General features: G+C 50.0%; 1 long non-coding RNA gene across 1 annotated transcript in view; it reads right to left on the bottom strand.

Moving 5' to 3' along the window:
• Positions 1-359: 359 nt before the first annotated feature.
• The window catches only part of LOC140396067 (uncharacterized), a 53,641-nt gene continuing 26,567 nt past the window's right edge, over positions 360-27,433 (bottom strand). The window contains exons 2-3 of the long non-coding RNA XR_011936439.1: positions 4,542-4,637; positions 360-2,970 (exon numbers count right to left, since the gene is read on the bottom strand). This is a non-coding gene — a long non-coding RNA (uncharacterized lncRNA). The remainder of the gene's footprint in view (positions 2,971-4,541; positions 4,638-27,433) is intronic.

The following is a 27,433-nucleotide window of genomic DNA, read 5'->3' on the forward strand; positions in this document are numbered from 1 at the left end:
TACAACCCTCCCTATCTCTGTCACCTCCTCCAGCCCCAACAACCCTCCCTATCTCTGTACCCTCCTCCAGCCCCTACAACTCTCCCTATCTCTGTAACCTCCGCCAGCCCATACAACCCTCCCTATCTCTGTAACCTCCTCCAGCCCTTACAACCCGCCCTATCTCTGTCACATCCGCCAGCCCCAACAACCCTCCCTATCTCAGTAACCTCCTCCAGCCCCTACAACCCTCCCTATCTCTGTAACCTCCTCCAGCCCCTACAACCCTCCCTATCTCTGTAACCTCCTCCAGCCCCTACAACCCTCCCTATCTCTGTCACCTCCTCCAGCCCCTACAACCCTCCCTATCTCTGTAACCTCCTCCAGCCCCTACAACCCTCCCTATCTCTGTAACATCCGCCAGCCCCTACAACCCTCCCTATCTCTGTAACCTCCTCCAGCCCCTACAACCCTCCCTATCTCTGTAACATCCGCCAGCCCCTTTGTACTGTTTTTCTGTTGATAAAGTCAGGAATTCCTCGTCCATTCTTAACATCTTCTCATTCTTATTGCAACTAAACCCTTTGTAATAATAACTCCATCCCTGCTCCAGTGAGCACAATCCCAGTTCCTAAAGTCCGTGGAAGCCTTTCAGTGAATCTCTTCCGCACCCTTCCCCAACCTCACCAAATAAATTAACCTTTTTCTCCCGACTGAAGATCTTCCTTCTTAGAAACACAGGAAATAGGAGCAGGAGGGTCCATTCGGCCCTTCGAGCCTGCTCTGCTATTCATTATGAACATGGCTGATCATCCAACTCAGTAGCCTAATCCCACTTTCCCCCCATATCCTTTGATCCCCTTCACCCCAGCTGCTATATCTAACTGCTTCTTGAAAACATACAGTCAATCTCTCCTCGTATGTCAGTCCCACCATCCCTGGAATCAGCCTGGTGAACCTTCGCTGCACTTCCTCGAGAGCAAGAACATACTTTCTCAGAGAAGGAGACCAAAACTGCCCACAATACTCCAAGTGTGGCCTCACCAAGGCCCTGTACAATTGCAGCAACACATCCCTGCTCCTGTACTCGAATCCTTTCGGCTTGGAGGCCAACATACCATCAACCTTCTTTACCGCCTGCTGTACCTGCGTGCTTACCTTCAGTGACTGATGTACAAGGACACCCAGGTCTCGTTACACACTCATCTCTCTCGATCTATAGCCATCCAGATAATAATCTGCCTTCCCGTTTTTGCCACAAGTGGATAACCTCACATTTACCCATATTGTACTTCATCTGCCATTCATTTCCCCACTCACTCAACTTGTCCAAATCACACTGAAAAATCTATGTATCCTCCTCACAGCTCACCCTCCCACCCAACTTGGTGTCATCTGCAAGTTTGGAGATATTACATTTCATTCCCCCGTCCAAATAATTCACATGTATTGTGAATAACCGGGGTCCCAGCACTGATCCCTGTGGTACCTCGCTGGTCACTGCCTGTCAATTTGAAAAAGACCTGTTAATTCCTACTCTTTGTTTCCTGTCTGCCAACCGGTTTTCTATCCATCTCAATACACTAGCCTTAATTCCTTGGGCTTTAATTTTACACACTCATCTCTTATGTGGGACATTGTTGAAAGCCTTATGAAAGTCCAAATAAACCACATCCACTGGTTATGTGCCCTCCTCACCCACTGCCACCCTCAGGCTCCACTCTTGGCCTACCTTTTTTTAACCACTTCTGAGAGCAAGGCCTCAGGCTTCAACCAATCTTGTGGCTTCGCTGGGACATCCGGCAATCTAACTTCCTGCTCCCACCCAGTCCTGACTACCCTCCACTCACTGTTTTCCTTGTCATTGTGACCAATGACATGCCTTAGCCTCTTCATTGGGGATGGGGCATTGGGCAGGAAGGGCCCCGACCTTGGCCTAGATTTAAAGTGGCTGGGCCTACAGATGTTTAGCTCTCTTTCAGCCCTTCCAGTGTACTTTTATTTATAATTAAGTGTGAAGTTCGAGGTTTAGCTGGCCAACTTTGAACATCGGCAATTGTTCCTATTGGTAATTAAGTGCTAGGTCCGAGACCTTTTGCCATTTTTCCCACTATTCCAATTTTTAAATTGTTGGCTATAAGCTAGGCTTCAGGATTTTAGCCAGTTTTTTGCCATCGCCAACAATTCCTATTGCTAATTAAAGGTGAGGCCTGAGGCCTTTGGCCATTTTTCCTGCTATTTCGATTGTTTAAATTAATGAACTAGACCTCAGGCTTTTGGTCTGTTTTTTTGCAATTGTCAGCTGTTCCTATTAGTAATTACGTGCTAGGCCTGAGACATTTGACCATTTCTCCCGCCAATCCAATTATTTACATTGATGAGTATGAGCTAGACCTCAGGCTTTTGGCCAGTTTTATACCCTTGCCAACCATTCCTACTGGTAATTGAGTGCTAGGCCTGAGGCCGTTGGCCGTTTTTCCTGCCATTACTATTGTTCACGTTGATGACTCTGAGCTAGGCCTCAGGCTCCAGGTTGTCTTTCAGCCTCTCCAGATCCTCCGCCATTCTGCTGATCCAGTTGCTGTAATGGGCAATGATGTGGTAACCCTTGACCTTGGCCTCCCAGTGCATCATTCCCGGGGTTGGGCTGGGGGATCCGTGGTCCCCTCCATCCTCCTCTTCCCCACCCTCTGCCGCTCCACCACCCTGGGCCGGTGAGCCGAGCGAGGACAGGATGAGGCCCAGGTTGGCGACTAGGCCCTCGAGGCCAGTGATAGCGAACTGCAGCTGCTGGTGGAGGTGGTGCCGTGTTTCATTCAGCTCCCGCTGCTCATCCAGCACCTGGCGTAGACGGTCAGCCAGGTGGAGGCAGGCGGCACGGCGATGGCTAAGGCGGCGTGCGTGGTCCCAGTCCTCGTTGGGGGCAACAGGAAGCTGTAGCTCGGAGGCAGGAAGACCAGGCGGTGGGTCACTGAAGCCCTGCAAATCACTCTGCAGAAGGTGGGAAGAGGATACAGAGAGAGGGTGAGTACTCACTTTCTGGGTAACATACAGAAGATCGAAGAGATCAGAGTGCAATCACAGTGTAAATTTGCAGCATAGCATCGCATAGATCCCATTATGAGAATGGAGCCTGTTCAGTGTGTGTGTGAGGGTGGGAGTGGGAGGGGGGGGGGGGGGGGAGGAGGGCGGGGGGGGGGGGGGGGGTTATGGAGGAATGGAGGAAGTATTCAAATCCCTCACTGGCTAACTGAACATGAGGCCCAAAGCAAAGCCTTGGCTTTTCTAAGGCTGGAAATTGGATGGATTAATTGAGCACTAGGCCCAAAAAGAAGCTACGGGCCTTACCCACTGTGGTGTTATCGTACATGAAGGCAATGCAAGGGTAAATGAAATGCATGGAGACAGCCATTAGAAGGGGCTAGTCCTATGAGTATACAAGGGATGACGCAGAGGCTTGTGGGTCAGAAGATACAGACAGACAGATGAAGGGGGCAGCAGCAGGAATGAGGCATTAGCTAGAGAGAGAGCAGTTGTGTACTTGAGAATTCTGCAGTTAGAGATAGCATAGTTCAATATAGAGACCTTCTACTTTAGCAATGTGAATGAATCTTAGTAGTGCAATATATTTACAGTTTTGTTCATTAACAAAGCTTTCATTCTTTACTCAACATTACACATCCAAGCCATCCAGGTAAAGCAAAATAGAGAACACAACACTCACATTTGGAGTAAGATTAGCTAACAGAGCAGTAGGTCCAAAATGAAGCCTGGGCCTTGTCCACACTGGGAGTGAGATTAGCCAGAAGGAAATAACAGCAAATTTGGGAAATAATAATACTGGTCCCAACTGTTCTTTCCTTCTCAATGGTTAACTAAGCACGAGGCCCGAAATGAAGCCTGGGCATTGCCCAAACCAGGTGTGAGATCGGTTAACTGAACACTTGTCCCAAAACGAAGCCTGGGCTTTTCCTACACTGGGAGTAAGCAGAGGGGCTCTCACACGCACACACAGGGCAACAGATTCAAAACTTAGAGACCATTATGATTTGTTATGTTGTAGGTGTAACATAAGCGGCTTCCTTGTGGTGCACTTGACAAAGGAAGGTTCAGACGTGGAGATAACTTCAACGCGTTTATTAAACTATTAACACTTCTATTACTCGGGTTCGACACTCCTGCTAATCCTACCATAGCTACCCAGACTGACTAACCAGTTGCTGCAATCCACGTGGTGGGAGTGATATTGAATCAACTGTGTCTGTACTCACTGACTGTCTCCACTGGAAAGAGGCAAATCATGTGTGTGGTGTCCTTTATATATGGGTTGGTGTAATGTGGTCGTGTCACCTACGTGTGCATCGTGAATGTCCATTGGTCGTGTCCTATCTAACTGATCTATTGGTTGTGTGTGTGATGTCTCTGGTGCTCCCTCTAGTGTCTAGCTAGCCTACATGCATTTACATTGATGCACATCACCACACACTACAGAACATAACGAGAGGAGCAATGACAGTAAGAGACTGTAATTAATTGTCATATTGAGAAGGCCTGGTACTTACGTACACCTCGAGGAGGGAGGATGCCTCTTTCGCTAACCACACCGAGAGATTGTACGTTCGATCAAGGGTAACATTGGATGGGTCCATTTCCTCCACCTGTCATGAATAAAACACCATGTTAGATACACTGTCCTTTACCCCTCTGGGACAGTGTCACAGTGTGTTAGACACACTGCCCATTCCCCCTCTGGGACAGTGTCACAGTGTGTTAGATACACTGTCTTTTCTCCCTCTGGGACTGGGTATCACAGTGTGTTAGATACACTGTCCTTTCTCCCTCTGAGACCGGGTGTCACAGTGTATTAGATACACTGTCCTTTCCCACTCTGCGACCGGGTGTCACAGTGTGTTAGATACACTGCCCTTTCCCCCTCTGGGACAGTGTCACAGTGTGTTAGATACACTGCCCTTTCCCCCTCTGGGACTGCGTGTCACAGTGTGTTAGATACACTGTCCTTTCCCCCTCTGGGACTGGGTGTCACAGTGTGTTAGATACACTGTCCTTTCCCCCTCTGGGACTGGGTGTCACAGTGTGTTAGATACACTGTCCTTTCCCCCTCTGGGACTGGGTGTCACAGTGTGTTAGATACACTGTCCTTTCCCCCTCTGGGACTGGGTGTCACAGTGTGTTAGATACACTGTCCTTTCCCCCTCTGGGACTGGGTGTCACAGTGTGTTAGATACACTGTCCTTTCCCCGTCTGGGACCGGGTGTCACAGGGTGTTAGATACACTGTCCTTTCCCCCTCTGGGGCTGCGTGTCACAGTGTGTTAGATACACTGTCCTTTCCCCCTCTGGGACTGGGTGTCACAGTGTGTTAGATACACTGTCCTTTCCCCCTCTGGGACTGGGTGTCACAGTGTGTTAGATACACTGTCCTTTCCCCCTCTGGGACCGGGTGTCACAGTGTGTTAGATACACTGCCCTTTCCCCCTCTGGGACAGTGTCACAGTGTGTTAGATACACTGCCCTTTCCCCCTCTGGGACTGCGTGTCACAGTGTGTTAGATACACTGTCCTTTCCCCCTCTGGGACTGGGTGTCACAGTGTGTTAGATACACTGTCCTTTCCCCCTCTGGGACTGGGTGTCACAGTGTGTTAGATACACTGTCCTTTCCCCCTCTGGGACTGGGTGTCACAGTGTGTTAGATACACTGTCCTTTCCCCCTCTGGGACTGGGTGTCACAGTGTGTTAGATACACTGTCCTTTCCCCCTCTGGGACTGGGTGTCACAGTGTGTTAGATACACTGTCCTTTCCCCGTCTGGGACCGGGTGTCACAGTGTGTTAGATACACTGTCCTTTCCCCCTCTGGGGCTGCGTGTCACAGTGTGTTAGATACACTGTCCTTTCCCCCTCTGGGACTGGGTGTCACAGTGTGTTAGATACACTGTCCTTTCCCCCTCTGGGACTGGGTGTCACAGTGTGTTAGATACACTGTCCTTTCCCCCTCTGGGACCGGGTGTCACAGTGTGTTAGATACACTGTCCTTTCCCCCTCTGGGACTGGGTGTCACAGTGTGTTAGATACACTGTCCTTTCCCCCTCTGGGACTGGGTGTCACAGTGTGTTAGATACACTGTCCTTTCCCCCTCTGGGGCTGGGTGTCACAGTGTGTTAGATACACTGTCCTTTCCCCCTCTGGGACCGGGTGTCACAGTGTGTCAGATACACTGTCCTGTCCCCCTCTGGGACTGGGTGTCACAGTGTGTTAGATACACTGTCCTTTCCCTCTCTGGGACCGGGTGTCACAGTGTGTTAGATACACTGTCCTTTCCCCCTCTGGGACTGGGTGTCACAGTGTGTTAGATACACTGTCCTTTCCCCCCCTGGGACCGGGTGTCACAGTGTGTTAGATACACTGTCCTTTCCCCCTTTGGGACCGGGTGTTACAGTGTGTCAGATACACTGTCCTTTCTCCCTCTGTGACTGGCTGTCACAGTGTGTTAGATACACTGTCCATTCCCCCTCTGGGACCGGGTGTCACAGTGTGTTAGATACACTGTCCTTTCCCTCTCTGGGAGTGGGTGTCACAGTGTGTTAGATACACTGTCCTTTCCCCCTCTGGGACTGGGTGTCACAGTGTGTTAGATACACTGTCCTTTCCCCCTTAGGGACTGGGTGTCACAGTGTGTTAGATACACTGTCCTTTCCCCCTCTGGGACTGGGTATCACAGTGTGTTAGATACACTGTCCCTTCCCCCTCTGGGACCGGGTGTCACAGTGTTAGATACACTGTCCTTTCCCCCTTAGGGACTGGGTGTCACAGTGTGTTAGATACACTGTCCCTTCCCCCTCTGGGACCGGGTGTCACAGTGTGTTAGATACACTTTCCTTTCCTCCTCTGGGACAGGGTGTCACAGTGTGTTAGATACACTGTCCTTTCCTCCTCTGGGACAGGGTGTCACAGTGTGTGAGATACACTGTCCTTTCCCCCTCTGGGACTGGGTGTCACAGTGTGTTAGATACACTGTCCCTTCCCCCTCTGGAACCGGGTGTCACAGTGTGTTAGATACACTTTCCTTTCCTCCTCTGGGACAGGGTGTCACAGTGTGTTAGATACATTGTCCTTTCCCCCTCTGGGACCGGGTGTCACAGTGTGTGAGATACACTGTCCCTTCCCCCTCTGGAACCGGGTGTCACAGTGTGTTAGATACACTTTCCTTTCCTCCTCTGGGACAGGGTGTCACAGTGTGTGAGATACACTGTCCCTTCCCCCTCTGGGACAGGGTGTCACAGTCTGTCAGATACACTGTCCTTTCCCCCTCTGGGACTGGGTGTCACAGTGTGTTAGATACACTGTCCTGTCCCCCTCTGGGACTGGGTGTCACAGTGTGTTAGATATACTGTCCTTTCCCTCTCTGGGACCGGGTGTCACAGTGTGTTAGATACACTGTCCTTTCCCCCTCTGGGACTGGGTGTCACAGTGTGTTAGATACACTGTCCTTTCCCCCCCTGGGACCGGGTGTCACAGTGTGTTAGATACACTGTCCTTTCCCCCTCTGGGACCGGGTGTTACAGTGTGTCAGATACACTGTCCTTTCTCCCTCTGGGACTGGCTGTCACAGTGTGTTAGATACACTGTCCTTTCCCCCTCTGTGACCGGGTGTCACAGTGTGTTAGATACACTGTCCTTTCCCCCTCTGGGACCGGGTGTCACAGTGTGTTAGATACACTGTCCTTTCCCCCTCTGGCACCGGGTGTCACAGTGTGTTAGATACACTGTCCTTTCTCCCTCTGGGACTGCCTGTCACAGTGTGTTAGATACACTGTCCTTTCCCCCTCTGGGACCGGGTGTCACAGTGTGTTAGATACACTTTCCTTTCCTCCTCTGGGACAGGGTGTCACAGTGTGTGAGATACACTGTCCCTTCCCCCTCTGGAACCGGGTGTCACAGTGTGTTAGATACACTGTCCTTTCCCCCTCTGGGACCGGGTGTCACAGTGTGTTAGATACACTGTCCTTTCCCCCTCTGGGACCGGGTGTCACAGTGTGTTAGATACACTGTCCTTTCCCCCTCTGGGACCGGGTGTCACAGTGTGTTAGATACACTGTCCCTTCCCCCTCTGGGACCGGGTGTCACAGTGTGTTAGATACACTTTCCTTTCCTCCGCTGGGACAGGGTGTCACAGTGTGTTAGATACACTGTCCTTTCGCCCTCTGGGACTGGGTGTCACAGTGTGTTAGATACACTTTCCTTTCCTCCTCTGGGACCGGGTGTCACAGTGTGTTAGATACACTGTCCTTTCTCACTCTGGGACAGGGTGTCACAGTGTGTGAGATACACTGTCCATTCCCCCTCTGGGACTGGGTGTCACAGTGTGTTAGATACACCGTCCCTTCCCCCTCTTGGACAGGGTGTCACAGTCTGTTAGATACACTGTCCTTTCCCCCTTTGGGACTGTGTGTCACAGTGTGTTAGATACACTGTCCTTTCCCCCTCTGAGACAGGGTGTCACAGTCTGTTAGATACACTGTCCTTTCCCCCTTTGGGACTGGGTGTCACAGTGTGTCAGATACACTGTCCTTTCCCCCTTTGGGACCGGGTGTCACAGTGTGTTAGATACACTGACCTTTCCCCCTCTGAGACAGGGTGTCACAGTCTGTTAGATACACTGTCCTTTCCCCCTTTGGGACCGGGTGTCACAGTGTGTTAGGTACACTGTCCTTTCCTCCTCTGGGACCGGGTGTCACAGTGTGTTAGATACACTGTCCTTTCCCCCTCTGGGACAGGGTGTCACAGTGTGTTAGATACACTGTCCTTTCCTCCTCTGGGACTGGGTGTCACAGTGTGTTAGATACACTGTCCTTTCCCCCTCTGAGACCGGGTGTCACATTGTGTTAGATACACTGTCCTTTCCTCCTCCGGGACCGGGTGTCACATTGTGTTAGATACACTATCCTTTCCCCCTCTGGGATTGGGTGTCACAGTGTGTTAGATACACTGTCCTTTCCCCCTCTGGGACCGGGTGTCACAGTGTGTTAGATACACTGTCCTTTCCCCCTCTGGGACTGGGTGTCACAGTGTGTTAGATACACAGTCCATTCCCCCTCTGGGACCGGGTGTCACAGTGTGTTAGATACACTGTCCTTTCCCTCTCTGGGAGTGGGTGTCACAGTGTGTTAGATACACTGTCCTTTCCCCCTCTGGGACTGGGTGTCACAGTGTGTTAGATACACTGTCCTTTCCCCCTTAGGGACTGGGTGTCACAGTGTGTTAGATACACTGTCCTTTCCCCCTCTGGGACTGGGTATCACAGTGTGTTAGATACACTGTCCCTTCCCCCTCTGGGACCGGGTGTCACAGTGTTAGATACACTGTCCTTTCCCCCTTAGGGACTGGGTGTCACAGTGTGTTAGATACACTGTCCCTTCCCCCTCTGGGACCGGGTGTCACAGTGTGTTAGATACACTTTCCTTTCCTCCTCTGGGACAGGGTGTCACAGTGTGTTAGATACACTGTCCTTTCCTCCTCTGGGACAGGGTGTCACAGTGTGTGAGATACACTGTCCCTTCCCCCTCTGGAACCGGGTGTCACAGTGTGTTAGATACACTTTCCTTTCCTCCTCTGGGACAGGGTGTCACAGTGTGTTAGATACATTGTCCTTTCCCCCTCTGGGACCGGGTGTCACAGTGTGTGAGATACACTGTCCCTTCCCCCTCTGGAACCGGGTGTCACAGTGTGTTAGATACACTTTCCTTTCCTCCTCTGGGACAGGGTGTCACAGTGTGTGAGATACACTGTCCCTTCCCCCTCTGGGACAGGGTGTCACAGTCTGTCAGATACACTGTCCTTTCCCCCTCTGGGACTGGGTGTCACAGTGTGTTAGATACACTGTCCTGTCCCCCTCTGGGACTGGGTGTCACAGTGTGTTAGATATACTGTCCTTTCCCTCTCTGGGACCGGGTGTCACAGTGTGTTAGATACACTGTCCTTTCCCCCTCTGGGACTGGGTGTCACAGTGTGTTAGATACACTGTCCTTTCCCCCCCTGGGACCGGGTGTCACAGTGTGTTAGATACACTGTCCTTTCCCCCTCTGGGACCGGGTGTTACAGTGTGTCAGATACACTGTCCTTTCTCCCTCTGGGACTGGCTGTCACAGTGTGTTAGATACACTGTCCTTTCCCCCTCTGTGACCGGGTGTCACAGTGTGTTAGATACACTGTCCTTTCCCCCTCTGGGACCGGGTGTCACAGTGTGTTAGATACACTGTCCTTTCCCCCTCTGGGACCGGGTGTCACAGTGTGTTAGATACACTGTCCTTTCTCCCTCTGGGACTGCCTGTCACAGTGTGTTAGATACACTGTCCTTTCCCCCTCTGGGACCGGGTGTCACAGTGTGTTAGATACACTTTCCTTTCCTCCTCTGGGACAGGGTGTCACAGTGTGTGAGATACACTGTCCCTTCCCCCTCTGGAACCGGGTGTCACAGTGTGTTAGATACACTGTCCTTTCCCCCTCTGGGACCGGGTGTCACAGTGTGTTAGATACACTGTCCTTTCCCCCTCTGGGACCGGGTGTCACAGTGTGTTAGATACACTGTCCTTTCCCCCTCTGGGACCGGGTGTCACAGTGTGTTAGATACACTGTCCCTTCCCCCTCTGGGACCGGGTGTCACAGTGTGTTAGATACACTTTCCTTTCCTCCGCTGGGACAGGGTGTCACAGTGTGTTAGATACACTGTCCTTTCGCCCTCTGGGACTGGGTGTCACAGTGTGTTAGATACACTTTCCTTTCCTCCTCTGGGACCGGGTGTCACAGTGTGTTAGATACACTGTCCTTTCTCACTCTGGGACAGGGTGTCACAGTGTGTGAGATACACTGTCCATTCCCCCTCTGGGACTGGGTGTCACAGTGTGTTAGATACACCGTCCCTTCCCCCTCTTGGACAGGGTGTCACAGTCTGTTAGATACACTGTCCTTTCCCCCTTTGGGACTGTGTGTCACAGTGTGTTAGATACACTGTCCTTTCCCCCTCTGAGACAGGGTGTCACAGTCTGTTAGATACACTGTCCTTTCCCCCTTTGGGACTGGGTGTCACAGTGTGTCAGATACACTGTCCTTTCCCCCTTTGGGACCGGGTGTCACAGTGTGTTAGATACACTGACCTTTCCCCCTCTGAGACAGGCTGTCACAGTCTGTTAGATACACTGTCCTTTCCCCCTTTGGGACCGGGTGTCACAGTGTGTTAGGTACACTGTCCTTTCCTCCTCTGGGACCGGGTGTCACAGTGTGTTAGATACACTGTCCTTTCCCCCTCTGGGACAGGGTGTCACAGTGTGTTAGATACACTGTCCTTTCCTCCTCTGGGACTGGGTGTCACAGTGTGTTAGATACACTGTCCTTTCCCCCTCTGAGACCGGGTGTCACATTGTGTTAGATACACTGTCCTTTCCTCCTCCGGGACCGGGTGTCACATTGTGTTAGATACACTATCCTTTCCCCCTCTGGGATTGGGTGTCACAGTGTGTTAGATACACTGTCCTTTCCCCCTCTGGGACCGGGTGTCACAGTGTGTTAGATACACTGTCCTTTCCCCCTCTGGGACTGGGTGTCACAGTGTGTTAGATACACTGTCCTTTCCCCCTCTGGGACCGGGTGTCACAGTGTGTTAGATACACTGTCCTTTCCCCCTCTGGGACTGGGTGTCACAGTGTGTTAGATACACTGTCCTTTCACCCTCTGGGACCGGGTGTCACAGTGTGTTAGATACACTGTCCTTTCCCCCTCTGGGACTGGGTGTCACAGTGTGTTAGATACACTGTCCTTTCACCCTCTGGGACTGGGTGTCACAGTGTGTTAGATACACTGTCCTTTCACCCTCTGGGACTGGGTGTCACAGTGTGTTAGATGCACTGTCCTTTCCCCCTCTGGGACTGGGTGTCACAGTGTGTTAGATACACAGTCCTTTCACCCTCTGGGACTGCGTGTCACAGTGTGTTAGATACACTGTCCTTTCCCCCTCTGGGACTGGGTGTCACAGTGTGTTAGATACACTGTCCTTTCACCCTCTGGGACTGGGTGTCACAGTGTGTTAGATACACTGTCCTTTCACCCTCTGGGACTGGGTGTCACAGTGTGTTAGATACACTGTCCTTTCCCCCTCTGGGACAGTGTCACAGTGTGTTAGATACACTGTCCTTTCCCCCTCTGGGACAGTGTCACAGTGTGTTAGATACACTGTCCTTTCCCCCTATGGGACAGTGTCACAGTGTGTTAGATACACTGTCCTTTCCCCCTCTGGGTCAGTGTCACAGTGTGTTAGTTACACTGTCCTTTCCCCCTCTGGGACCGGGTGTCACAGTGTGTCAGATACACTGTCCTTTCCCCTCGTGATCGCGCAATTTGGGTTTCGCCAGAGTCCCTGTTCCCGAGCTCATTGCAGGTTCAAACATGGGCAAAGAGCAGAACTGTGAGGTGAGGTGAGAGTGACTGTCCTTTCCATCGAGGCAGCATTTGACCGAGTACGGCATCAAGGAGCCCCGGCTAAACAGGAGTCAATGGGAATCAGGGGGAAACCCTCAGCTGGTTGGAGTCATACCCGGCACAAAGGCAGATGGTTGTGGTGCCTGGAGGTGAACCATCTCAGTTCCAGGCCATCCTCAGAGCAGCGTCCGAGGCCCAACCATCTTAAGCTGCTTCATCATAAGGTCAGAAGTGGGGATGTTTGTGGATGACTGCACAATATTCAGCACCATTTGCCACTCCTCAGATAATAAAGCAGTCCGTTGGCAGCACGGTAGCATTGTGGATAGCACAATTGCTTCACAGCTCCAGTATCCCAGGTTCGATTCCGGCTTGGGTCACTCTCTGTGCGGAGTCTGCACATCCTCCCCGTGTGTGCGTGGGTTTCCTCCGGGTGCTCCGGTTTCCTCCCACAGTCCAAAGACATGCAGGTTGGGTGGATTGGCCGTGATAAACTGCCCTTAGTGACCAAAATTACTCGGCACGCCTCAGTGACCAAATTAGTGTTGGGTGGGGTTGCTGGGTTATGGGGATAGGGTGGAGGTGTGGGCTTGGGTGGGGCGCTCTTTCCAAGAGCCGGTGCAGACTCGATGGGCCAAATGGCCTCCTTCCGCACTGTAAATCCTCTCCCTATATCAATGTCCAGATGCAGCAAGAACTGGACAAGGACTGGGTGGCACAGTGGCATAGTGGTTTGCATGGCTGCCTCACAGCCCCAGGGATCTGGGTTTGATACCGACCTTGGGTCACTGTCTGTGTGGAGTTTGCACTTTCTCCCCGTGTCTGCGTGGGTTTCCCCCGGGCGCTCCGGTTTCCTCCCACAGTCCAAAGTTATGCAGGTTAGGTGGATTGGCCATGGTAAATTGTCGCTTGGCGTGGGGTTACAGTAATAGCGCAGGTGATTCTCTTTCAAAGGGTCGGTGCAGACCCGATGGGCCGAATGGCTCCCTCTGCACCGTAGGGATTCTCTGATTCTATGAATATCCAGGTTTGGGCTGACAAGTGGCAAGTTACATCCACGTCACACAAGTGCCAGGCAATGGCCATCTCCAATAAGAGAGAGAATCAAATCATCAGCCCTTGACATTCAACGGCATTACGATCACTGAATCCCCCACTATCCTGGGTTAGCACTGCTGCCTCACAGCTCCAGGGTCCCAGGTTCGATTCCGGCTTGGGTCACTGTCTGTGCGGAGTCTGCACATCCTCCCCGTGTGTGCGTGGGTTTCCTCCGGGTGCTCCGGTTTCCTCCCACAGTCCAAAGATGTGCAGGTTAGGTGGATTGGCCATGATAAATTGCCCTTAGTGTCCAAAATTGCCCTTAGTGTTGGGTGGGGTTACTGGGTTATGGGGATAGGGGGGAGGTGTTGACCTTGGGTAGGGTGCTCTTTCCAAGAGCCATTGCAGACTCGATGGGCCGAATGGCCTCCTGCACTGTAAATTCTATGATAATCTATGAAAAGCAGGCCAGAGGCTGGGAATCCTGCGGAGAGTAACTCACCTCCTGACTCTTCCCAAAGCCTGTCCACCATCGACAAGGACACAAGCTGGGAGCGTGATGGGACCCTCTCCACTTGCCTGGATGAGTGGCGGCTCCAACAACACTCGAGAAGCTCGACACCATCCAGGACAAAGCAGCCCCGCTCGATCGACACCCCATCCACAGACACTCACTCCCTCCACCACCGACACACAGCAGCAGCCGTGTGTACCGTCTACAAGATGCTCTGCAGCGATTCGCCAAGGCTCCTTTGACAGCACCTTCCAAACACACGGCCACCACTATATAAAGGGGCAAGGGCAGCTGATACCTGGGAACCCCACTCCCTGGAGGTCCCCCTCCCAGTCACTCACCAGCCTGACTGGGGAATATATCGGCCGTTCCTTCACTGTCGCTGGGTCAAAATCCTGCAACTCCCTCCCTAACAGCACTGTGGGTGTACCTACACCACACGGGACTGCAGTGGTCCAAGATGGCGGCTCACCCACCAACTTCTCAAGGGGAAATTAGGGATGGGTGATAGATTCTGGGCCCGACCATCATGTGAAAGGACTAAAAATGTGTTAGATATGCTGTCCTCTCCCCGATTGGGTCCGGCTAGAGATACAGACAGTGTCATAATATCCACGCATGTATATAATGAAGTGCAGACAGGCAGTGATTGACATACAGGACGACCGATAAGCACACAACACAGTGCAGCCAATCACCAGACAGGACACTACCACTATAAAGCCAGAGGGCACTAGGTTTCCCGCTCTCTCGGGACCCAGCTACTGAGACTGTCAGAGTCCACGAGCTAGCACAGTGCAAACACCATGCGGTAGCTAGTAAGTCTGGTCAGGCTACTACAAGGTCTCCAGTCAGATCAGTATAGTGTCGACCCACAGCTGAATATGTATATCAGTTCTATCGTGGAATAAAACAGTGTTGGATCTTCTCCAGTGTTAGACGTCTGTTTCTAGCTTCCCTGCATCGAGTGCAGTCCACATCGAACCTACCTGCCTAACACATCAGACAGCAAGACTGAAGGTTGATGGGAAATTGTACCGAGCCGGAACAAGAGTGACAGGATGATAGCAGCAATAGAAGGATGGTAACAGATACATGGAGAGATAGAGAAAACTGGAGAGTGTGAAAGGCACAGGAGGCAGAGGGAGAGTGAAAGAGAGAATGTGAGGGAGAAACGGACATTTAGAAAGACAGAGAGAGGCACATATACAGGAACTGAGAGAGGGAGTGACAGAGAGACACACGCAAAGAGAGTGAGGGACACACAGAGAGGGACAGAGAGAGAGAGGGAGTGACAGAGAGAGACACACGCAAGGAGAGTGAGGGACACACAGAGAGGGACAGAGAGAGAGAGGGAGTGACAGAGAGAGACACACGCAAGGAGAGTGAAGGACACACACAGAGGGACTGAGAGAGAGCGAGAGAGAATGACAGAGAGCAACACGCAGAAAGAGAGAGAGACACGCAGAGAGAGGAACTGAGAGACAGGAAGAAAGAGAGAGACGCGAGGGAGTGACAGAGAGACACACACAAAGAGAGAGAGAGAGGGAGACTGAGAGGGAGAGAGAGAAAGAAAGAGAGAGAGAGACATACACAAAGAAAGTGAGAGGGAGTGATAGAGAGAGAGAGACAGAGAGCACGAGAGGAACACACACAGACATAGAGGGCAAATCTAACCAAAGGAAAGCATAGTTGGTTCTGAGTGGGATTAATGGGGTTGTGCCTGTGCTCCGTATCTAACAGCACCCTCTCTCTCGCTATATTAATGGGGCTGTTCCTGTGCTCCGCTCTCTAACAGCACTCTCTCTCTCGCTATATTAATGGGGTTGTTCCTGTGCACCGTATCTAACAGCACCCTCTCTCTCGCTATATTAATGGGGTTGTTCCTGTGCTCCGTATCTAATGGCACTCTCTCTGCCTCGCTATATTAATGGGGTTGTTACTGTGCTCCGTATATAACGGCAGTCTCTCTCTCGCTATATTAATGGTGTTGTTCCTGTGCTCCGTATCTAACTGCACCCTCTCTCTCGCTATATTAATGGGGTTGTTCCTGTGCTCCGTATCTAATGGCACTCTCTCTCTCGCTATATTAATGGTGTTGTTCCTGTGCTCCGTATCTAACTGCACCCTCTCTCTCGCTATATTAATGGGGTGGTTCCTGTGCTCCGTATCTAACAGCACCCACTCTCTCGCTATATTAATGGGGTTGTTCCTGTGCTCCGTATCTAACGGCACCCTCTCTCTCGCTATATTAATGGGGTTGTTCCTGTGCTCCGTATCTAATGGCACTCTCTCTCTCGCTATATTAATGGTGTTGTTCCTGTGCTCCGTATCTAACTGCACCCTCTCTCTCGCTATATTAATGGGGTGGTTCCTGTGCTCCGTATCTAACAGCACCCACTCTCTCGCTATATTAATGGGGTTGTTCCTGTGCTCCGTATCTAACGGCACCCTCTCTCTCGCTATATTAATGGTGTTGTTCCTGTGCTCCGTATCTAACTGCACCCTCTCTCTCGCTATATTAATGGGGTTCTTCCTGTGCTCCGTATCTAATGGCACTCTCTCTCTCGCTATATTAATGGGGTTGTTCCTGTGCTCCGTATCTAACAGCACTCTCTCTCTCGCTATATTAATGGGGTTGTGCCTGTGCTCCGTATCTAACAGCACCCTCTCTCTCGCTATATTAATGGGGTTGTTCCTGTGCTCCGTATCTAACGGCACCCTCTCTCTCGCTATATTAATGGGGTTGTTCCTGTGCTCCGTATCTAACGGCACCCTCTCTCTCACTATATTAATGGGATTGTTCTTGTGCTCCGCTCTCTAACAGCACTCTCTCTCTCGCTATATTAATGGGGTTGTTCGTGTGCTCCGCTCTCTAACAGCACTCTCTCTGCCTCGCTATATTAATGGGGCTGTTCCTGTGCTCCGCTCTCTAACAGCACCCTCTCTCTCGCTATATTAATGGGGTTGTTCCTGTGCTCCGCTCTCTAACAGCACTCTCTCTGCCTCGCTATATTAATGGGGTTGTTCCTGTGCTCCGTATCTAACGGCACCCTCTCTCGCTATATTAATGGGGTTGGTCCTGTGCTCCGCTAGCTAACGGCACCCTCTCTCTAGCTAAATTAAAGGGGTTGTTCCTGTGCTCCGCTATCTAACAGCACCCTCTCTCTCGCTATATTAATGGGGTTGTTCCTGTGCACCGTGTCGAACAGCACTCTCTCTCTCACTATATTAATGGGGTTGTTCCTGTGCTCCCTATAAAATGGCACTCTCTCTCTCGCTATATTAATGGGGTTGTTCCTGTGCTCCGTATCTAATGGCACTCTCTATCTCGCTATATTAATGGGGTTGTTCCTGTGCTCCGTATCTAACAGCACTCTCTCTCTCGCTATATGAATGTGGTTGTTCCTGTGCTCCGGTATCTAACGGCACCCTCACTCTCGCTATATTAATGGGGTTGTTCCCCTGCTCCGTGTCTAACGGCACTCTCTCTCTCTTGCTGTATTAATGGGGTTGTTCCTGTGCTCCGCTCTCTAACAGCACTCTCTCTCTCAGTATATTAATGGGGTTGTTCCTGTGCTCCGTATCTAACGGCACTCTCTCTAGCTATATTAATGGGGTTATTCCTGTGCTCCGCTATCTAACGGCACCCTCTCTCTCGCAATATTAATTGGGTTGTTCCTGTGCTCCGTATCTAACAGCACTCTGTCTCTCGCTAAATTAATGAGATAGTTCCTGTGTTCCGCTCTCTAACGGCACCCTCTCTCTTATATTAATGGGGTTGTTCCTGTGCTCCGTATCCAACTGTACCCTCTCTCTCGCTATATTTATGGGGCTGTTCCTGTGTTCCGTATCAAACGGCACTCTCTCTCTCTCTCGCTATATTAATGGGGTTGTTCCTGTGCTCCGCATCTAATGGCACTCTCTGTCTGGCTATATTAATGGGGTTCTTCCTGTGCTCCGTATCTAATGGCACCCTCTCTCTCGCTATATTAATGGGGTTGTTCCTGTGCTCCGTATGTAACGGCAGTCTCTCTCTCGCTGTATTAATGAGGTTGTTCCTGTGCTCCGTACCTAACGGCACCCTCTCTCTCGCTATATTAATGGGGTTGTTCCTGTGCTCCGTATCTAACGGCAGTCCCTCTCTCGCTGTATTAATGGGGTTGTTCCTGTGCTCTGTATCTAACGGCACTCTCTGTCTCGCTATATTAATGGGGTTGTTCCTGTGCTCCATATCTAACAGCACTCTCTCTCTCGCTATATTAATGGGGTCGTTCCTGTGCTCTGTATCTAACGGCACTTTCTCTCTCTCGCTATATTAATGGGGTCGTTCCTGTGCTCCGCTCTCTAACTGCACCCTCTCTCTCGCCAAATTAATGGGGTTGTTCCTGTGCTCCGTATCTAATGGCACTCTCTCTCTCGCTATATTAATGGGGTGGTTCCTGTGCTCCGTATCTAACAGCACTCTCTCTCTCGCTATATTAATGGGGTTGTTCCTGTGCTCCCTATCTAATGGCACTCTCTCGCTACATTAATGGGGTCGTTCCTGTGCTCCGCTCTCTAACAGCACTCTCTCTCTCTCTATATTAGTGGAGATGTTCCTGTGTTCCGTATCTAAGGCACTCTCTCTCTTGCTATATTAATGGGGTTGTTCTTGTGCTCCGTGTCTAAGGCACTCTCTCTCTCGGTATCTTAATGGGGTTGTTCTTGTGCTCCGCTCTCTAACAGCACCCTCTCTCTCGCTGTATTAATTGGGCTGTTCCTGTGCTCCGTTTCTAATGGCACTCTCTCTCGCTATATTAATCGGGTTATTCCTGTGCTCCGCCATCTAATGGCACCCTCTCTCTCGCTATATTAATGCGGTTGTTCCTGTGGTCCGTATCCAATGGCACCCTCTCTCTCGCAATATTAATTGGGTTGTTCCTGTGCTCCATATCTAACAGCACTCTCTCTCTCGCTAAATTAATGGGATTGTTCCTGTGCTCCGTATCTAACTGTACCCTCTCTCTCGCTATATTAATGGGGTTGTTCCTGTGCTCCGTAGCTAATGGCCCTCTCACTCTCTCGCTATATTAATGGGGTTGTTACTGTGCGCCGCTCTCTAACAGCACCCTCTCTCTCGCTATATTAATGGGGTTGTTCCTGTGCTCCGTATCTAACGGCACTCTCTGTCTCGCTATATTAATGGGGTTGTTCCTGTGCTCCGTATCTGATGGCACGATCTGTCTCGCTATATTAATGGGGTTGTTCCTGTGCTCCGTATCTAATGGCACTCTCTGTCTCGCTATATTAATGGGGTTGTTCCTGTGCTCCACTCTCTAACAGCATTCTCTCTCACACGCTATACGAATGGGGTTGTTCCTGTGCTCTGTATCTAATGGCTTTCTCTGTCGCTATATTAATGGGGTTGTTCCTGTGCTCCATATCTAACGGGACTCTCTCTCTCGCTATATTAATGGTGTTGTTCCTGTGCTCCGTATCTAACGGCACCCTGTCTCTCTCGCTATATTAATGGGGCTGTTCCTGTGCTCCGCTCTCTAACTGCACTCTCTCTCTCGCTATATTAATGGGGTTGTGCCTGTGCTCCGTATCTAACGGCACTCTCTCTCTCGCTATATTAATTGGGTTGTTCCTGTGCTCCGTATCTAACAGGACTCTCTCTCTCGCTATATTTATGGGGCTGTTCCTGTGTTCCGTATGAAAAGGCACTCTCTCTCTCGCTATATTAATGGGGTTGTTCCTGTGCTCCGCTGTCTTAACAGCACCCTCTCTCTCGATATATTAATGGGGTTGTTCCTGTGCTCCGCTCTCTAACAGCACCATCTTTCTCGCTATATTAATGGGGTTGTTCCTGTGCTCCCCTCTCTCTCAGCACCCTCTCTCTCGCTATATTAATGGGATTGTTCCTGTGCTCTGCTCTCTAACAGCAATCTCTATCTCGCTATATTATTGGGGTTGTTCCTGTGCTCCGTACCTAACGGCACCCTCTCTCTCGCTATATTAATGGGGTTGTTCCTGTGCTCCGTATATAACGGCAGTCTCTCTCTCTCTGTATTAATGGGGTTGTTCCTGTGCTCTGTATCTAATGGCACTCTCTGTCTCGCTATATTAATGGGGTTGTTCCTGTGCTCCATATCTAACAGCACTCTCTCTCTCGCTATATTAATGGAATTGTTCCTGTGCTCCGTATCTAACAGCACGCTATCTCTCGCTATATTAATGGGGATGTTCCTGTGCTCCGTATCTAACGGAACTTTCTCTCTCTCGCTATATTAATGGGGTGGTTCCTGTGCTCCGTATCTAATGGCACTCTCTCTCTCGCTATATTAATGGGGTGGTTGCTGTGCTCCGTATCTAACAGCACTCTCTCTCTCGCTATATTAATGGGGTTGTTCCTGTGCTCCCTATCTAATGGCACTCTCTCGCTACATTAATGGGGTCGTTCCTGTGCTCCGCTCTCTAACAGCTCTCTCTCTCTCTCCATATTAGTGGAGATGTTCCTGTGCTCCGTATCTAAGGCACTCTCTCTCTCGCTATATTAATGGGGTTGTTCTTGTGCTCCGTATCTAAGGCACTCTCTCTCTCGCTATATTAATGGGGTTGTTCCTGTGCTCCGTATCTAATGGCACTCTCTCTCGCTATCTTAATGAGGTTGTTCTTGTGCTCCGCTCTCTAACAGCACCCTCTCTCTCGCTATATTAATGGGGCTGTTCCTGTGCTCCGTTTCTAATGGCACTCTCTCTCGCTATATTAATGGGGTCATTCCTGTGCTCCGCCATCTAATGGCACCCTCTCTCTCGCTATATTAATGCGGTTGTTTCTGTGGTCCGTATCCAATGGCACCCTCTCTCTTGCAATATTAATTGGGTTGTTCCTGTGCTCCATATCTAACAGCACTCTCTCTATCGCTATATTAATGGGGTTGTTCCTGTGCTCCGTATCTAACTGTACCCTCTCTCTCGCTATATTTATGGGGTTGTTCCTGTGTTCCGTATCGAACGGCACTCTCTCACTCGCTCGCTGTTTTAATGGAGTTGTTCCTGTACTCTGCTCTCGAACAGCACCCTCTCTCTCGATATATGAATGAGGTTGTTCCTGTGCTCCGCTCTCTAACAGCACCCTCTCTCTCGCTATATTAATGGGGTTGTTCCTGTGCTCCTCTCTCTCACAGCACCCTCTCTCTCGCTATTTTCATGGGGTTGTTCCTGTGCTCCGCTCTCTCACAGCACCCTCTCTCTCGCTATAGTAATGGGGTTGTTCCTGTGCTCTGCTCTCTAACAGCAATCTATCTCGCTATATTAATGGGGTTGATCGTGTGCTCCGTATCTAACGGCACACTCTCTCTCGCTATATTAATGGGGTTGTTCTTGAGCTTCGCTCTCTAACAGCACCCTCTCTCCCACTACATTAATGGGGTTGTTCCTGTGCTCCCTATCTAATGGCCCTCCCTCTCTCTCTCGCTTTATTAATGGGGTTGTTCCTGTGCGCCGCTCTCTAACAGCACCCTCTCTCTCGCTATATTAATGGGGTTGTTCCTGTGCTCCGTATCTAATGGCATTCTCTCTCTCGCTATATTAATGGGGTTGTTCCTGTGCTCCACATATAACGGAACTCTCTCTCACTCGCAATATTAAAGGGGTTGTTACTGTGCTCCGCACTCTAACAGCACCCTCTCTCTCGCTATATTAATGGGGCTGTTCCTGTGCTCCGTATCAAACGGTACTCTCTGTCTCGCTATATTAATGGGGTTGTTCCTGTGCTCCATATCTAATGGCACTCTCTGTCTCGCTATATTAATGGGGATGGTCCTGGGCTCCGCTCTCAAACAGCATTCTCTCTCTCTCTATATTAATGGGATTGTTCCTGTGCTCCGTGTCTAATGGCACCCTCTCTCTCGCTATATTAATGGGGTTGTTCCTGTGCTCCAAATCTAATGGCATTCTCTCTCGCTATATTAATGGGGCTGTTCCTGTGCTCCGTTTCTAATGGCACTCTCTCTCGCTATATTAATGGGGTTATTCCTGTGCTCCGCCATCTAATGGCACCCTCTCTCTCGCTATATTAATGCGGTTGTTTCTGTGGTCCGTATCCAATGGCACCCTCTCTCTTGCAATATTAATTGGGTTGTTCCTGTGCTCCATATCTAACAGCACTCTCTCTATCGCTATATTAATGGGGTTGTTCCTGTGCTCCATATCTAATGGCACTCTCTCTCTCGCTATATTAATGGGGCTGTTCCTGTGCTCCATATCTAACAGCACTCTCTCTATCGCTATATTAATGGGGTTGTTCCTGTGCTCCGTATCTAACTGTACCCTCTCTCTCGCTATATTTATGGGGTTGTTCCTGTGTTCCGTATCGAACGGCACTCTCTCACTCGCTCGCTATTTTAATGGAGTTGTTCCTGTACTCTGCTCTCGAACAGCACCCTCTCTCTCGATATATGAATGAGGTTGTTCCTGTGCTCCGCTCTCTAACAGCACCCTCTCTCTCGCTATATTAATGGGGTTGTTCCTGTGCTCCTCTCTCTCACAGCACCCTCTCTCTCGCTATTTTCATGGGGTTGTTCCTGTGCTCCGCTCTCTCACAGCACCCTCTCTCTCGCTATAGTAATGGGGATGTTCCTGTGCTCTGCTCTCTAACAGCAATCTATCTCGCTATATTAATGGGGTTGATCGTGTGCTCCGTATCTAACGGCACACTCTCTCTCGCTATATTAATGGGGTTGTTCTTGAGCTTCGCTCTCTAACAGCACCCTCTCTCCCACTACATTAATGGGGTTGTTCCTGTGCTCCCTATCTAATGGCCCTCCCTCTCTCTCTCGCTTTATTAATGGGGTTGTTCCTGTGCGCCGCTCTCTAATGGCATTCTCTCTCTCGCTATATTAATGGGGTTGTTCCTGTGCTCCACATATAACGGAACTCTCTCTCACTCGCAATATTAAAGGGGTTGTTACTGTGCTCCGCACTCTAACAGCACCCTCTCTCTCGCTATATTAATGGGGTTGTTCCTGTGCTCCGTATCAAACGGTACTCTCTGTCTCGCTATATTAATGGGGTTGTTCCTGTGCTCCATATCTAATGGCACTCTCTGTCTCGCTATATTAATGGGGATGGTCCTGGGCTCCGCTCTCAAACAGCATTCTCTCTCTCTCTATATTAATGGGATTGTTCCTGTGCTCCGTGTCTAACGGCACCCTCTCTCTCGCTATATTAATGGGGTTGTTCCTGTGCTCCAAATCTAATGGCATTCTCTCTCGCTATATTAATGGGGCTGTTCCTGTGCTCCGTATCAAACGGTACTCTCTGTCTCGCTATATTAATGGGGTTGTTCCTGTGCTCCATATCTAATGGCACTCTCTGTCTCGCTATATTAATGGGGATGGTCCTGGGCTCCGCTCTCAAACAGCATTCTCTCTCTCGCTATATTAATGGGGTTGTTCCTGTGCTCCGTATCTAATGGCACTCTCTCTCTCGCTATATTAATGGGGTTGTTCCTGTGCTCCAAATCTAATGGCATTCTCTCTCGCTATATTAATGGGGCTGTTCCTGTGCTCCGTTTCTAATGGCACTCTCTCTCGCTATATTAATGGGGTTATTCCTGTGCTCCGCCATCTAATGGCACTCTCTCTCTCGCTATATTAATGGGATTGTTCCTGTGCTCCGTGTCTAACGGCACCCTCTCTCTCGCTATATTAATGGGGTTGTTCCTGTGCTCCAAATCTAATGGCATTCTCTCTCGCTATATTAATGGTGTTGTTCCTGTGCTCCGTATCTAACTGCACCCTGTCTCTCGCTATATTAATGGGGCTGTTCCTGTGCTCTGCTCTCTAACTGCACTCTCTCTCTTGCTGTATTAATGGTGTTGTTCCTGTGCTCCATATCTAACGGCACCCTCTCTCTCTCGCTATATTAATGGGGTTGTTCCTGTGCTCCGTATCTAAAAGCACCTTCTCTCTCGCTATCTTAATGAGGTTGTTCCTGTGCTCCGAATCTAACAGCACCCTCTCTCCCGCTATATTACTGGGGTCGTTCCTGTGCTCCGTATGTAACGGCAGTCTCTCTCTCGCTGTATTAATGGGGTTGTTCCTGTGCTCCGTATCTAACGGCACCATCTCTCTCGCTATATTAATGGGGTTGTTCTTGTGCTCCGTATCTAACGGCACCATCTCTCTCGCCAAATTAATGGGGTTGTTCCTGTTATCCGCTCTCTAACTACACCCTCTCTCTCGCTATATTAATGGAGTTGTTCCTGTGCTCTGCTCTCCAACAGCACTCTCTCTCTATATATATTAATGGGGATGTTCCTGTGCTCCGTATCTAACGGCACTCTCTCTCTCCATATTAATGGGGTTGTTCCTGTGCTCCGTATCTAAGGCACTCTCTCTCTCGCTATCTTAATGGGGTTGTTCTTGTGCTTTGCTCTCTAACAGCACCCTCTCTCTCGCTATATTAATGGGGTTGTTCCTGTGCTCCGTATCTAACGGCACTCTCTCTCTCTCTATATAAATGGGGTTGTTCCTGTGCTCTGTATCTAACGGCACTCTCTCTCTCTCGCTATATTAATGGGGTTGTTCCTGTGCTCCGTATCAAACAACAGTCTCTCTCTCGCTATATTAATGGGGTTGTTCCTGTGCCCCGTATCTAACAGCACTCTCTCTCTCGCTATATTAATGGGGTTGTTCCTGTGCTCCGCTATCTAACAGCACTCTGTCTCTCGCTATATTAATGGGGTTGTCCCTGTGCTCCGTAACTAATGGCACTCTCTCTCTCGCTGTATTAATGGGGTTGTTCCTGTGCTCCGTATCTAATAGCACTCTCTAACACTCTATATTATTGGGGTTGTTCCTGTGGTCCGTATCCAATGGCACGCTCTCTCTCGCAATATTAATTGGGTTGTTCCTGTGCTCCATATCTAACAGCACTCTCTCTCTCGCTAAATTAATGGGATTGTTCCTGTGCTCTGCTCTCTAACGGCACCCTCTCTATCACTATATTAATGTGGTTGTTCCTGTGCTCCGTTTCGAACTGTACTCTCTCTCTCGCTATATTTTTGGGGTTGTTCCTGTGTTCCGTATCAAACGGCACTCTCTCTCTCGCTCGCTATTTTAATGGGGTTGTTCCTGTACTCCGCTCTCTAACAGCACCCACTCTCTCGATATATGAATGGGGTTGTTCCTGTGCTCCGCTCTCTAACAGCACCCTCTCTCTCGCTATATTAATGGGGTTGTTCCTGTGCTCCGCTCTCTCACAGCACCCTCTCTCTCGCTATAGTAATGGGGATGTTCCTGTGCTCTGCTCTCTAACAGCAATCTATCTCGCTATATTAATGGGGTTGATCGTGTGCTCCGTATCTAACGGCACACACTCTCTCGCTATATTAATGGGGTTGTTCTTGAGCTACGCTCTCTTCCAGCACCCTCTCTCCCACTACATTAATGGGATTGTGCCTGTGCTCCCTATCTAATGGCCCTCTCTCTCTCTCTCGCTATATTAATGGGGTTGTTCCTGTGCACTGCTCTCTAACAGCACCCTCTCTCTCGGTATATTAATGGGGTTGTTCCTCTGCTCTACTCCCTAACAGCACCCTCTCTCTCGCTATATTAATGGGGTTGTTCCTGTGGTCCGTATCCAATGGCACCCTCTCTCTCGCTATATTAATGCGGTTGTTCCTGTGGTCCGTATCCAATGGCACCCTCTCTCTCGCAATATTAATTGGGTTGTTCCTGTGCTCCATATCTAACAGCACTCTCTCTCTCGCTAAATTAATGGGATTGTTCCTGTGCTCCGTATCTAACTGTACCCTCTCTCTCGCTATATTAATGGGGTTGTTCCTGTGCTCCGTAGCTAATGGCCCTCTCACTCTCTCGCTATATTAATGGGGTTGTTACTGTGCGCCGCTCTCTAACAGCACCCTCTCTCTCGCTATATTAATGGGGTTGTTCCTGTGCTCCGTATCTAACGGCACTCTCTGTCTCGCTATATTAATGGGGTTGTTCCTGTGCTCCGTATCTGATGGCACGATCTGTCTCGCTATATTAATGGGGTTGTTCCTGTGCTCCGTATCTAATGGCACTCTCTGTCTCGCTATATTAATGGGGTTGTTCCTGTGCTCCACTCTCTAACAGCATTCTCTCTCACACGCTATACGAATGGGGTTGTTCCTGTGCTCTGTATCTAATGGCTTTCTCAGTCGCTATATTAATGGGGTTGTTCCTGTGCTCCATATCTATCGGGACTCTCTCTCTCGCTATATTAATGGTGTTGTTCCTGTGCTCCGTATCTAACGGCACCCTGTCTCTCTCGCTATATTAATGGGGCTGTTCCTGTGCTCCGCTCTCTAACTGCACTCTCTCTCTCGCTATATTAATGGGGTTGTGCCTGTGCTCCGTATCTAACGGCACTCTCTCTCTCGCTATATTAATTGGGTTGTTCCTGTGCTCCGTATCTAACAGCACTCTCTCTCTCGCTATATTTATGGGGCTGTTCCTGTGTTCCGTATCAAAAGGCACTCTCTCTCTCGCTATATTAATGGGGTTGTTCCTGTGCTCCGCTGTCTTAACAGCACCCTCTCTCTCGATATATTAATGGGGTTGTTCCTGTGCTCCGCTCTCTAACAGCACCATCTTTCTCGCTATATTAATGGGGTTGTTCCTGTGCTCCCCTCTCTCTCAGCACCCTCTCTCTCGCTATATTAATGGGATTGTTCCTGTGCTCCGCTCTCTAACAGCACCCTCTCTCTCGCTATAGTAATGGGGATGTTCCTGTGCTCTGCTCTCTAACAGCAATCTCTATCTCGCTATATTATTGGGGTTGTTCCTGTGCTCCGTACCTAACGGCACCCTCTCTCTCGCTATATTAATGGGGTAGTTCCTGTGCTCCGTATATAACGGCAGTCTCTCTCTCTCTGTATTAATGGGGTTGTTCCTGTGCTGTGTATCTAATGGCACTCTCTGTCTCGCTATATTAATGGGGTTGTTCCTGTGCTCCATATCTAACAGCACTCTCTCTCTCGCTATATTAATGGAATTGTTCCTGTGCTCCGTATCTAACAGCACGCTATCTCTCGCTATATTAATGGGGATGTTCCTGTGCTCCGTATCTAACGGAACTTTCTCTCTCTCGCTATATTAATGGGGTGGTTCCTGTGCTCCGCTCTCTAACTGCACCCTCTCTCTCGCTATATTAATGGGGTTCTTCCTGTGCTCCGTATCTAATGGCACTCTCTCTCTCGCTATATTAATGGGGTGGTTGCTGTGCTCCGTATCTAACAGCACTCTCTCTCTCGCTATATTAATGGGGTTGTTCCTGTGCTCCCTATCTAATGGCACTCTCTCGCTACATTAATGGGGTCGTTCCTGTGCTCCGCTCTCTAACAGCTCTCTCTCTCTCTCCATATTAGTGGAGATGTTCCTGT

Source organism: Scyliorhinus torazame, chromosome 19 (genome assembly GCF_047496885.1).
Source record: "Scyliorhinus torazame isolate Kashiwa2021f chromosome 19, sScyTor2.1, whole genome shotgun sequence".
NCBI lineage: Eukaryota > Metazoa > Chordata > Chondrichthyes > Carcharhiniformes > Scyliorhinidae > Scyliorhinus > Scyliorhinus torazame.